Here is a 12,393-nt window from a genome sequence, read left to right as displayed (position 1 = left end):
TGGTGAGTTGCATCATCGCAGTGTTACAGGAGCATTTCAGCGTTGTGTCTCCCCCGAGGAAGGTCAAGAGATCTTGCGTGAGATCCATGAGGGTGATTGTGGCCATCATGCCGGCTCAAAGTCCCTTGTGGCCAAGGCTTTCCGTCATGGTTTTTATTGGTTGACGGCTCATGCTGATGCAGAGGACTTGGTCAGTAAATGTGATGGTTGCCAGAGGTTCTCACGACGGGCTCACGTGCCGGCTCAGGAGCTGAGGATGATCCCAATCACTTGGCCCTTTGCGGTCTGGGGGCTTGATATGGTTGGGCCTTTCAAAAGGTCCAAGGGTAAGAAGACCCACCTCTTGGTGGCAGTTGATAAGTTCACAAAGTGGGTGGAAGCTGAGCCAGTTAGCAAGTGCGATGCAGCCACGGCGGTTCAATTTATGAAAAAGGTGATTTTCCGCTTTGGTTTTCCGCACAGCATTATAACTGACAATGGCACCAATCTCTCCAAAGGTGCCATGGAAGAGTTTTGTCAACGAGAGCATATCCGACTTGATGTTTCCTTAGTGGCTCATCCTCAGTCCAATGGTCAAGCTGAGAGAGCTAATCAGGAGATTCTGAAGGGCATCAAGCCCCGGCTTTTGGTCCCTTTGCAACGGACGCCGGGTTGTTGGGTGGAGGAGTTGCCCTCCGTCTTATGGAGCATCAACACTACTCCTAACAGGTCTACAGGCTTCACGCCTTTCTTCATGGTTTATGGAGCAGAAGCAGTCCTCCCCAGTGACATCCGTCACGACTCACCTCGCGTGGCGGCTTATGTTGAGACGGATAATGAACAGGCGCGCCAAGATGCTCTTGACTTGTTGGACGAACAGCGTGATGTGGCAGCAGCCCGTTCAGCGATTTACCAACAAGACCTGCGCCGTTATCATAGCCGCCGGGTCAAATCCCGGGTCTTCCAGGAAGGCGACCTTGTGCTCCGGCTGATCCAGGATCAAACAGATGCACACAAGTTATCCCCACCTTGGGAAGGGCCCTTTGTGGTCAGCAAGAACTTGCACAACGGGTCATATTACCTCATTGACATTCGGGAGCATAAAGATTCACGTAAGTCGGAGGAGGAAACCCGTCGGCCGTGGAACATAGCTCAGCTTCGGCCTTACTACACTTGAGCCACCGGCTCTCGTGGTGTACATATTTCTCTCAGCCATGTATATATTATGATAAGCAATAAAGCAGGACCTCTGTCCTTTTTTCTCCTCCAAATATGCACGTGTTGTTTTTATTACAAGATTACATGATGACTTAAAGGAGGATCCGGCTTATGATCGTATTCGAATCTAGCCATAAACAGTAAGGTCACTTGGGGGCTTCCTGTTCAAACATGGGTCGTATTCGAACCAAAGAGAACATAGCTGTCGATACCCATTTGATTGGCAAAGTGCCGAGCTCATTGGGAGGTTGCCTTTGGTCATATTTGAATCATAGTTTAACCCCTCTGAGAACCGACGTGGATCGTATTCGAATCAGCATCGTTAAACAATTCTTGAAATCACTTGGGGGCTTCCTGTTCAAACATGGGTCGTATTCGAACCAAAGAGAACATAGCTGTCGGTACCCTCTTGATTGGCATCGCCACACCCACTGGGGGCTATGTGATCGTATCCGAATCTTAGCTTAACCCCTTTGGGCCGGGTCTCTGGTCGTATTTGAACCGGAAGCCCCTAAGTTCCTATGCTCTATCACAAGTTTACTCTGATTATGTCAAGGTGTGTACGGCCGGGTCTCGCTTTGCCGGCTTAACTTTGGTTTACAGTGTTAGTTGAACACCATGGGTGTCATTAAGACAGGTAACTCGGAGTTAAGATACCAACCTTGTTACCCGGGTTAGCTAAACCGGAAGTATGCTTACAGGCCACTAAGGGTGTTATTATGACTGTGTTAAGGATATAATTGAGGACCAGTCTTTTTGGATTCATATTCTGGGTTATCATAGCCGCCTCGAGACTTGTGATTTGCCTTTCTATGCAGGATACTTAAAGGCACCTCTTTGAGGTTGAGAAAAACAAAGGGATGATTATGACCCGGAGAAACATCAAAGAGACAACTTCAAAAGAACTTGGCATTCAATACGTGCGTGATGGCACGACAGAGATAGACTATTGCATCTACTTTATTACAAAACTCGTCAAATCTAACAAGGGTGGAGCATTGTTTGGTAAACCGACAGCCGAGTTACGATGCCCGAAGAGTGGAAGTCTCCGGCTCGTTCCTGTCCTCTCCTCCGGCTGATCCCAAGACCTGGAAGGTTGATGACTTCCAGTCGATGCCGCTGAGAGCCTCGAACTGGGCTTCCTCGTCAATTAACCCGGCCGGGTCAATCTCCGGGGCGAAGGTGTGCTGACGAGCTGGCGGGATCAGGTTGAGGGCTTCATAGCGAGGGGCTGGAATCCTCTGATTCTCCACGTCATAACCCGGCTAGTACTTGGTCAGATCTGTGTCATTCCTGATGAGGGTGGCCACCGGGCGTACAGCCTTCACGCACGCCGCGAAGTCCTTCTGATCGAAAGCTGAGCCGTCTTCCTTCAGGCTTGGATAGCCAAGGGCGATGTCCGCCGGGTCTAACTCCGGCAGGAATGCCTTGGCCCGGCTCAGCGCGGCGATCGCTCCGGCTCTCGCAGAAGCCCGTCGCAGCTCTTGGATCCGCTGAGGCAGAACGGCGAGCCGGCGCAGGACTTCTGCCAGGTGAGTCGGCACCTCGTTGGATAGGGCCACCACAGCTAAGGCACGCTGTGACCCGGTGTAGAGCTGCTCCACCAGGGTATACACGGCCTTTAGCTTGGTGACCACGCTCTGGTTGAGGTTGGCACTTCTGGGACCTGTTTAACAGAATCAAGTAAGTCGGCGACAAGGATGAATCATGAGATATAAACATTCTAACATTGATGAAAGCCGGTGAGGCGACTTACCGAAGATGGCGGCCACCATTTGAGAAACCTGGCGCTTTAGGCCGGAGAGCTCGGCGGTCTTCTCAGAGAGAGCCTTCTCCACCTGTTCCGCCCGGGTCACCGGTGCGGCTTTCTCTTCAGCCCAGGCTTTCCGCTCAGCGTCAAATTCTGTTTTCAGCTTCTCTTGAGCGGCGATGCTAGATACAAACTTGGCGTTTGCCTTCCGGGTCTCCATCTCCTGCATCTTCAGCCGGCTCTTGAGATCCGCAAGGTCCGCCTCTAGTTTCTTGCCAACACCCTGTATAAATTTCCGGGTTATGACATGAGCAGTTACTATATAAGTCCCAAGCACTTTCCAAGCAAAGACACTTGGCACTTGGGGGCTAATGCATATTGAATGTATCTATCTACATACTGCCGGCTCAATTGAGTAAGCCGGAACCTAAGTCTACAACATATTCAAATCATAAGTCGTCGACTTGGGGGCTAGCATGGCAAAGGTAACTATGCAGTAAGTAAGAAGATAGCAGAAGGATACCTCAGATTTTTGCTGGATCTGGTTTACCATAGCGACCTCGGCGTCCCGGCTCTTGTGTACTTGGCTGATGTAGCCAGAGACGAGCTCTCCAATGCTCAGGTTGTTGTAGTTGGAGAGGCCCAGATTCGCCTGGTGGGGCTGCAACAACTCCCCCTTAGCGGAGCACTTGGCCAACACGGTCGGTCTCCCCGGCTCAACAAACTCCGTCCGGGTGATCACCACGTCCGGGTCGTCTGCTGGTGGAGCTGAGCCGGAGGCCTCCGGGTTAACCGAAGCTTCGGTCGTTGCCTTGGTAGTTGGGGCGGTGGCTTGAGGAGCCGTGTCCATTGGAGTGGTGGCTTCGGGGGCGGAGGCAGCTGGCGGTTCTTGGACTGTCACCGCCGGCTCAGGAAAATCCGGCACTCCGGCCGACTTGGTTTTCTTCACCCTCTTGGTGAGCTTTGCCTGGGCACTGAAAGAACAACAAAGGTTAGTACAAAGAATATGAGTACAGATCAGAACAACAGGAGATAATTGTTGTTACCCGGGCGCGGTCTTGAAAGCCGACAGATTTGATTGCATGGAGTCACCCAAAGAGGGGGAGGTCTCCTGGTAATTGGAGTCAGAAGGGTTGAGTGGCTGACGGATAACACCCGCCAATGGGTGAAAAGGATACAAGTGGGAAATAACCTCAGTTCGGCGCTTCCTTGTTGCGTCGGGTAACCCGGCGGAGAGGTCGGTGTCCTTGTTGGTCCGGGTGTGACGCCGGCTTTCGTGAACCTGTCGCTTCAAAAGAAATTGAGGGTCTTGATGAGCTAAAGGATGTGAAAAGCTTACTTTCCGGGTTACCCTTCGGACTTTCAGCTGTGGCAAGGGCTCCGAGTCGGAGGAAAGTGACATTACCTCTTCAACCACCGGGTTACTTGCGCCGGTGTCATCCTGTCAGTGAGCAAGTATTGATAAGGCGGACAGCAACAAACAGTGAATATAGTAAGGACTTAAATGCTCAGGAGTTACCTCTGACTCGGAGCTGTCGCTTAATTGCATCAGCTCCGAAGCAGTAGGCCTGCTTCCTTTTTTGCGAGGGGCGGCTTTCTTGGCGGCTTTCTTCGCCTTCCTGGCTTTCTTGGCCGCCTCATGGTCATATTTGACCCGCCAGAACTTATCATCAGCCTGAAAAATACAATGATGAATTCTTAAAACGGTTCAGATGAAGGTTATATGCAGACGAAGATAAAAAGTTAAAGTCAGCGGCTTACCGCTGGGGCTGGATTGGTCTTGCAGAAGGGGGCTAACCCGGTCCTTCCGCAGTCTGCCAGGCTCTCGTTTAAAAGAGCCTTGGTCTCCTCCTCTGCAACGTCTTCTGGAAGATCATTGCGGCTGTGCCTCTGAGGGTCATCCTTTCGCCCTGTGTACTCACACATTAAGCCGGGGCGGCGGCTCAATGGGATCACCCGCCATGAGATCCAGACCCGGACCAGGTCGATTCCGTTCAGACCGTTGCCCAGGAGGGCCTTGATTTTGTTGATAGTAGGAAGCAGAGGCTGGCGCTCCGCTTGAGTCAGCTTGTCCAACAGTGGGTGAGTCGGCTCTAGACGTGTGGGGCGAAAGCCGGGCAGCGGGCTTTCATCAGCCGGGGACGTATCTTGGCAGTAGAACCAAGTCATGTTCCAGTCCTTGGGGTGGCTCGGCGGCTCTGCGTAAGGGAAAAGACAGTCCCTACGCCGCTGGATGGAAATGCCACCTAACTCCAGACTTGGTCCGTTGGCGCACTCATTCTGGCGGTTTAAGTAAAAAAGCTCTCTGAAGAGCAGCAGACTAGGCTCTTCTCCAAGGTAAACCTCGCAGAAGACTTGGAAATTGCAGATGTTGGACACTGAGTTGGGGCCTATATCTTGAGGCCGCAAGTCGAAGAAGTTGAGCACGTCCCTAAAAAACTTTGAGCCGGGCGGTGCGAAGCCCCGGCTCATGTGATCCGCGAAAATCACTACCTCCCCGTCCTTTGGCTGTGGTCTCTCTTCTGACGGGTCAGGGGCACGGTAGGACATGATTTCCTTCTTAGGCAGATATCCGGACTTAACAAAATTGGCTAGGGTCTCGTTGGTGACGTTGGACCTCATCCAGTTGCAAGTGATGGGAGCCTTGGGAGGCATGGTGAAAGTTGGCGGTCTATGACAAAAAGGAAAAATGTCCGGGTTAATTATAAGCCGGAGATCTACAGTTCAAAACTAAGGTGGCGGCTTATGAAGGGGACTAATGATATATACTCAGGTACAGTGGGTTATTTAAGCCGCAGGGGCATTCAGAATAAGTTGGTTATCTACGGCCTTACCACAGTTAAGCCGGAGGATTTTATGGAGCATGGTTCTCTTTAAGCCGGAAGGTTCTATGGCGCGTGTTTTCTTTAAACCGGAATTGTAAGCCGCCAAGATTCAATGGTTGCGGTTTTTACTAAGTGTGGTAAAACAGGTTTCACATGTTGCAGTAACTTTTTTGGATCAAAATGGTCGGGTGAAATGAAAATTTTCTAGACCTAGAAACAGACGAGCGGATGTTCTTGAGCTCGAATGAAGCCTTTATGCAGTAGAAAGAGATTTATGAGCATTTGAAATGAGTCCTAAACAACCGCCACACCAGTTCTATACAAGGCTAAAGATCAAACAAGGGCAGAACTATGAGAACTGCCGAAGCTTGCGGGCAATGGCGAAGAACACGAATGAACTATTTGAACCCTACCGCAGATCTGCTCTAGCAGGGCAGAAGAAACTCACCGGAGCTGGAGAAGAACGGAGGTACCGCCGTTTATCTGGTCCGAGTCAGGGTGATGCAGCGGCCAAGGTTGACGAAGATCAGGGGCGCGACGGCGGCGGCAGTAGCAGAGCTCGGGCAGAGGAGCGATGGCACGAGGAAGAAGATGGAGAGGAAGTGGCTGAGAGCCCATCGGGCCGGCCTATTTATAAGGCAAGCTCTTAAGTGGGCGCGAGATTCAAGGAGACCACAGCGTGGTTATCTCCCCCCACGACGCCTTGATTTTCGGAATGACAGTAAAAGCAAAGATCCGTTGCGGATCTGGTGGAGTAAAAAACAGGCTTAATGGAAGATGACGTCACGGCGGATTATCCGGAGTCCAGAGGATGACGTCACGCCGGGTTATGGCCTTCACATACTCAACTGGTTGTTTAGCACTCTACGGTGCCCTTCAATCTCATTTTTCAGTTGCTCCGTTTCGGTAGCAATTGCAGAAAGCCTAGAATGGTAAGCCGGAGATTTTTTCTGTCGGCAGGGTTGAAGATTGACATGAGCCGGCTCAAATCAATCTGGGGCCTAATGTTGAGGATATAGACCTTAGAGTAACCCGCTAGGAGGGGCCGGGTTACTCTAATGATCATTACCAGAAGCCCGGAGCCAAGCTTGAAGACGGTGGGCCAGAGATGGGCTTAAGACCCGGATATGGCTTAAGGCCCGTAGTTACAAACGTTATTATGGTAGAACTTGTAGTGCAAGGCAAGTATGATTGAGAGTCCGAGCCGGACACTCTTATGAGCCGGCCGGGACTCTAAGGGCTGCTGGGCGTCAGCCTCCTTATATAAAGGGACGACCCGGCAGCGGTTTAGGGACAAGAACAATCTCATCGAGAGCCGGGCATAGCGGTTCAGCTCCCTGGTGATCGTAACCCTAAATCAATACCATCTCAACTGGACGTAGGCTTTTACCTTCACCGTAAGGGGCCGAACCAGTATAAACCCTCGTGTCCCTCGTCCCACATTAACCCTTCAAGCTTCCTGGTTGCGATGGCTCCACGACGAAGTCCTAGCTCGAGGACATCTGCCGTGATAATTCCACGACACATCCCGTTTTTCCCGAGGGTAATTTCGCCAAGTCCCCAGGTTTTTCACATTATGTGTGCATCTTTGACCTACCATATCTTCATGTGTGCTGCTCCGTTGTGCGTGCATGATATATCAAAATGTTCACTATGGGATACCCTTCCTTTTGTTCCATAGTGCCATGCTTGTTTGGGTTCATCTTGATGCCCTAATCATCGTTGCAAGAGTGCTATATGATGTTAATCTGCTGAAACTGTTATAACTTGGTGATTTGTCTTTTTCATTGCATCTTGTGTGTGCATCCTATGAGCATGAGCTCTACATGTCTTTTGAACTAAATCATGTCATCTTTACAGAGGTGCTTGTCTTGTATTTTTTTTGATCTATGTGGTGACTAGCACAAACATGCAAAGTAGCCTCCGTGATGTTGCTGATTTCTGTGACGGTCATTTCTGCCGTCTGTAGCTGTAACATTGTGTTGCCATGTAAAGTTGCTGCTACCGTGAGTTCAATGTATAATCTGGAGATGTTCACTACGGATGTTTTGTTGTACACGTTATGCTCTATCCATCCATGTCCTTGGTTGCATTTATAGCCTGCTATAGCTTGTTGTAATCTTGCTCTCAACTTGCTAAATAATGTTGCTGTCAGCCTGTTAACATGATCAATTTTGCCATGTGTTTTTCTAGTGATCCATGCACCCTATGACTACGCTCTTGCCATTCTTAGCTTCATATTTATGCCATCTTACTGTTGGTTACCTTATCATGCCCTGTATTGCTCTGTGGTGACGCTCACCAACATGCCTACTTATCGTTGATCCTGCCATGCTCAGTTTTTCTTCCAAGTCTGAAACTGTTAATTAAACTTGTTATGTTTACATGGGTGCCATCATATCTTCTGTACCTTTTTGACTCATGCTCACTAAGGGTCTTTTGTTCTATGCTTTGAGTAGAAGCATGCCATTCTTAATTTTGCCATGATAGATTGCTGTAACTTATTGTTTGCTAGCTCTAAACATTGCAACCTGATGTTACTTCTGTCATGTCCAGTGATTTTCTGCTAAGTCTGTGAATCTGTTATTATTTGCAATCTTGTCATGTCCTTTTGAGCATGTTCTATTGGTTTCTGGAGATAGCTCAGTGTTCATGTTTTGTTATGCTTCACCTGTACATTATGTCCATGCCTTTTTCTCTCATGTTGGGGTGCTGTAGCATATTGTTTTGATGCTTGCAAGATGCCTAGTTGCTGTTTTGGGCAGATTGTTGCTATATCTTGTTTGGAGTGTATGTGTTGCACCGTTGCTCCGTTTTGAGCATGCTCTATATAAAACTTGCTTAGTTTTGCATCTAGTTTCATGTTACCTTGTTGCATCCCTGTTTTGAGTGTGTTTGCTTGATGTTTGAATGCATTTTGCCTCAATGCCATGTTTAACTTGTTTTGCTCATATCTTCTAGGCCGTAGCTCCGAACTAAATGAACTTTATATGCAACTTGACTAGAATTTCGTGTAGATCATCTTGGTGCATTTTAACTTGCTGTTTAACAACTTGAACATAAGGTTTATTCAGATCTGGACCAATTTCAAAATTTGCATATGAGGACTTACCGGAATTGTTATATGTTGTTTCCGGCCTCATTTAAACTTGCTTTGATGTGTTGCTCTTGTATGCATCATCTCTTGCCATGAGTAGCTTCATCTAGCCTTGTCATGCATCATTTTTGGTTGTGCATCATGTCACTTTTATGTGTTGTGTGTTCACCTTGTTGTTTGCTTCTTTCCGGTTGTGCTCCTTCTCGTTAGTTCCTGTTTCGTTGCGATCGTGAGGATTCGTTCGTCCACGCTTGGTTCGTCTTCGTGGCTTCATCTTCTTCATGGATTCGTTCTTCTTCCTAGCGGGATTTCAGGCAAGATGACCGTCACCTTGGATCTCATTACTATCATTGCTATGCTAGTTGCTTCGTTCTTTCTCTATGCTGCGCTACCTATCACTTGCTTTTCAAGCCTCCCAAATTGCCATGTCAGCCTCTAACCTTTTCACCCTTCCTAGCAAACCGTTGTTTGGCTATGTTACCGCTTTTGCTCAGCCCCTCTTATAGCGTTGCTAGTTGCAGGTGAAGTTGAAGTTTGTTCCATGTTGGAACATGGATATCATGAACTTTGTTGGGATATCACAATATCTCTTATATTATTAATGCATCTATATACTTGGTAAAGGGTGGAAGGCTCGGCCTTATGCCTGGTGTTTTGTTCCACTCTTGCCGCCCTAGTTTCTGTCATACCGGTGTTATGTTCCTTGATTTTGCGTTCCCTACGCGGTTGGGTGATTTATGGGACCCCCTTGACAGTTCGCTTTGAATAAAACTCCTCCAGCAAGGCCCAACCTTGGTTTTACACTTGCCTCACCTAGCCTTTTTCCCTTCGGAGTCGCGCATCCCGAGGGTCTTCTTTATTTTAACCCCCCGGGCCAGTGCTTCTCCAAGTGCTGGTCCAAACCGAGCAATGTCCGGCGCCCCCTGGGCAACCAGGGTCTATGCCAACCCGACGTCTGGCTCATCCGGTGTGCCCTGAGAACGAGATATGTGCAGCTCCTATCGGGATTTGTCGGCACATCCGGGCGGCTTTGCTGGTTTTGTTTTACCATCGTCGAAATGTCTTGTAACCGGGATTCCGAGACTGATCGGGTCTTCCCGGGAGAAGGAATATCCTTCGTTGACCGCGAGAGCTTATAATGGGCTAAGTTGGGACACCCCTGCAGGGTATAAACTTTCGAGAGCCGTGCCCGCGGTTATGTGGTAGATGGGAATTTGTTAATGTCCGGTTGTAGAGAACTTGACACTCGACTTAAATAAAACGCATCAACCGCGTGTGTAGCCGTGATGGTCTCTTCTCGGCGGAGTCCGGGAAGTGAACACGGTTTATGGGTTATGTTTGACGTAAGTAGGAGTTCAGGATCACTTCTTGATCATTGCTAGTTTCACGACCGTTCTGTTGCTTCTTTTCTCGCTCTTATTTGCGTATGTTAGCCACCATACTTGCTTAGTCGCTGCTACAACCTCACCACTTTACCCCTTCCTTACCCTTTTATCTTTGCTAGTCCTGATACCCATGGTAATGGGATTGCTGAGTCCTCGTGGCTCACAGATTACTACAACAACAGTTGCAGGTACAGGTTATGCGATGATCATGACACGAGAGTGATGTTACTTGTTTTGGACTTCTTCTTCTGCTTCTTCTTCGATCAGGGGATAGATTCCAGGTCGGCAGCCTGGGCTAGCAGGGTGGATGTCGTTTGAGCTTGTGTTTGTGTTTCATCCGTAGTTGGATGTTGATCTTATGTATGATGTATTGTTGTATTCTTGCGGCATTTGTATGCCTTGTATGTATCCCCATCTATTATGTAATGTTGGTGTAATGATATCCACCTTGCAAAAGCATTTCAATATGCGGGTCTATCCTTGGTGGGACCTTCGAGTTCCTCTCGGATAGGGTCGCATATTGGGCGTGACACGTTATGACTTAAGTTTTTGCCAAGCTGGGTTGCCTAGCTCCTGTGCTTATGCCCTACGTTCCCGTTTATTCGGCTAGGGCATAAAGGGAGCACCTCTGCGATTGTTACAGCCGGGTCATCCGGACGTGTACCTCAGACTGGGTGAAGACGAAAGCTAGCGTTCTTAAGGGAATATTCGGTCGGCGGACTAAAGATGTTTTACACTCGTTACACTAGCTATGAACCCCCAGATGTTATGTATACTGCGATTTTTCAATCACAGTTCGGACATGCATATTAACGCATGTTCGCCCAGGGAAAGGAACCCTTAACGGAACTATTCTCCCTGGAAGATGTTTCTTACAATCAACATGTAATATAACATAGCTAGCCGGATACAACTTGTCTGTTCAAGCAATTATGACCCCTACGCCTGGTTTCCACGCGTACCCCGGTCTATATTACCGAGCGGGTAATCGGAAACACTCCGCACCTTCGGGTCCAGAGGTCGAAGTGAAAAGGTCTGCCATGACAATCGTTTTACAATCTGCTAGGGACAAATTTTCCAATTGAAGTACATAGTCACTTGAACTCAAAAACTTCTTCCTCTATGCCATCTAACAAGCTATCTAGATTACAATCATGTTGGGAATACTTGGCGGCTATCTTTACCTGGTCATATACTAGACTAACTAGAATTTCTTTTCCATCTGACCCCCGAGGTCTGACCCGGGCCATATGATTTGGATCAAGCTTGGTGTACTGTGTTTTTACCATGGCCCAAGCCTCTCGCGCACCTTCTCGGTAGGCCGATATCTTCCATAATCGGAAGCGCCGCCGAGTGCTACCTCTTGAGCACTGCGTTGGTTTTCCCTTGAAGAGGAAAGGATGATGCTGCAAAGTAGCGTAAGTATTTCCCTTAGTTTTTGAGAACCAAGGTATCAATCCAGTAGGAGGCTACGCGCGAGTCCCTCGTACCTACACAAAACAAATAACTCCTCGCAACCAACGCGATAAGGGGTTGTCAATCCCTTCACGGTCACTTACGAGAGTGAGATCTGATAGATATGATAGGATAATATTTTTGGTATTTTTGTGATAAAGATGCAAAGTAAAATAAAAGCAAAGTAAAAAAGCAAAGGAAATAACTAAGTGTTGGAAGATTAATATGATGAAGATAGACCCGGGGGTCGTAGGTTTCTCTAGTGGCTTCTCTCAAGAGTATAAGTATTTTGCGGTGGGTGAACGAATTACTATTGAGCAATTGACAGAATTGAGCATAGTTATGAGAATATCTAGGTATGATCATGTATATAGGCATCACGTCCGAGACAAGTAGACCGACTCCTGCCTGCATCTACTACTATTACTCCACTCATCGACCACTATCCAGCATGCATCTAGAGTATTAAGTTCATGAAAACAGAGTAACGCCTTAAGCAAGATGACATGATGTAGAGGGATAAATTCATGCAATATGATAAAAACCCCATCTTGTTATCCTCGATGGCAACAATACAATACGTGCCTTGCTGCCCCTACTGTCACTGGGAAAGGACACCGCAAGATTGAACCCAAAGCTAAGCACTTCTCCCATTGCAAAAAAGATCAATCTAGTAGGCCAAAC

This window comes from Triticum aestivum, chromosome 4D, assembly GCF_018294505.1.
Source record: "Triticum aestivum cultivar Chinese Spring chromosome 4D, IWGSC CS RefSeq v2.1, whole genome shotgun sequence".
Classification (NCBI taxonomy): domain Eukaryota; kingdom Viridiplantae; phylum Streptophyta; class Magnoliopsida; order Poales; family Poaceae; genus Triticum; species Triticum aestivum.
Note: the sequence above shows the minus strand (reverse complement) of the source record.